The sequence below is a fragment of the Gossypium arboreum genome, chromosome 2, assembly GCF_025698485.1.
Source record: "Gossypium arboreum isolate Shixiya-1 chromosome 2, ASM2569848v2, whole genome shotgun sequence".
In the NCBI taxonomy this organism is placed as follows: Eukaryota; Viridiplantae; Streptophyta; class Magnoliopsida; order Malvales; family Malvaceae; genus Gossypium; species Gossypium arboreum.
This window is the reverse complement of record NC_069071.1, coordinates 67,949,524-67,951,363: the sequence shown is the minus strand read 5'-3', so window position 1 is coordinate 67,951,363 and position 1,840 is coordinate 67,949,524. Positions and strand designations below refer to the sequence as shown.

Sequence of the window (1,840 nt, the reverse complement as noted above, 5' to 3'; positions counted from 1 at the left end):
TTCCTCAGTTGTAACTATATTACAACTGAACCCAAATACTTGCAGATACCACCTCATCGATATATTCTTTACTACAATATTCACACTCTAGACGTTAGGACATCCGGAGGAGGTCAAGTTGTTGGTGCCATTGCCGGGGAGGCAACGTCACTAGTTTGATTTTAATTTTTGCACTTAGTAAGAACAATTAGGAAAATTTTTTTAGGTGATAGATATTATTCTAATTTTTATTAATACTAATCCTCTCTTTCTGGGTTTAGTGTATGACTCGTTGTAGGGGAACACCTATAAAGCTAGTTACAAATTCAAAAAGAATAATTCAAAAAAATTGTCAAGAACAACAACAGCAGCAGCAGATGCAAGATCCACCACCATCTATTGTAGGCAACATACCACGCGAGAATCCACTATTCGAAGTCACTAACAATAACACTTTAGGAGATCTACCAACACCACCACAGTTACCCACAAACTTACACATGGCTTGTAATGAAAGCACATTGGTTGATTATGCATTACCAAGTTTGGACATGGTTCGGGAAAGTATAATGATGTCGGTTATTACAACAAATAATTTTGAGATCAAATTGGCAATGATTCATATGATTCAAAATAATCTGCAATTTAGGGGCACAATGAAAAGGGATCTAAATAAACACTTAAAATGGTTTTTCCAACTTTTTGATACTTTCAAGTACAACAGAGCCATTGATGACACTATTCGTCTTTGGTTGTTCCCCCTTTCTTTGATTAATAGCGCCTTTTCTTGGTTAGATTCACAGGGACCAAAGTCTATCATGACATGGGACGAGCTCGCTAGAAAGTTCTTACCGAAGTTCTTACCTATTAGTAAAGTGGTTCAACTAAAAAGAGAAATTGTTGTCTTTAGACAGATGGAAGGAGAAAGTTTTCATGAGGCATGGGAATGTTTCAAAATGTTGATTCAGAAATGCCCTCACCATGGATTCCCTGAGTGGATGCGATTGCAAGTATTTTATAATGGGTTGGATGCGTATGCAAGATCACGAATAGACTGAATAGTTGTAGGAGCCCTTATGAACAGAACATACGAGGATGCGTACGAAAACATTAAGAACATGACATTGAAATCCTGTCAATGGCCCATTAAACGATTTACATATGGCTAGAAAACCGCTAAGGTAAAAGATATTCAAGAGGATGAAAAGTATTAACAGTTAGTGGATAAACTTAACCGTATCGAATCTGTTAATAATACACTGTTTATGTATGGAGGAGACAAACCGCTCTTCCACTACATCAAGAATCCTGTCAAGGATATGAATTATATAGAAAATAGGGGTGGAAACCCCTATTCAAATACCAACAATCCCGGCTGGAGAGATCACCTGAATCTAAGATGGGAAGGAAACCAAATAGGAGGTAATAGTTTGAATCAAGCTAAAAATAATAACTATCAACCTCCTTATTTGTAGAAACCTCAAGCTAGGGTCAACCCAATTGACCATACTGCATGTGGTCAATGTTTGGGTAGAATTGTGAGAGAGATGCAGTCAATGAGAACAGACGTAAAGTAAGTGCATTTTGAGTGCACTAACTCAATAAGAACATTGACTAAACTTAAGGATCAAATGAGCCAATTGATGAGTATGATGGGTGACATCAAAAGACAAATTGACACAGGTATTCCCAACAATACAAAAAATAATCCATGAAGGGAAGGTAAGGAACACGTGAAAGAAATAGCGCTCTGATCGGGCCAAGTACTGAGTAGCCCAGAAAACCCTACTCCATAATTAGATATGAAGAATGCTGATGATCTTCAAGAGAAATCCTTAGAGGCTGAAGATGAACCAGAGTC

General features: G+C 37.4%; 1 non-coding gene across 1 annotated transcript; it reads right to left on the bottom strand.

Annotated features, from left to right (window-relative positions):
• Positions 1 to 860: 860 nt before the first annotated feature.
• On the bottom strand, positions 861 to 967 carry LOC128289480 (small nucleolar RNA R71). Its single transcript, XR_008279129.1, has one exon. It is a non-coding gene; the product is annotated as a small nucleolar RNA R71 (small nucleolar RNA).
• Between the last annotated feature and the right edge of the window lie 873 nt (positions 968 to 1,840).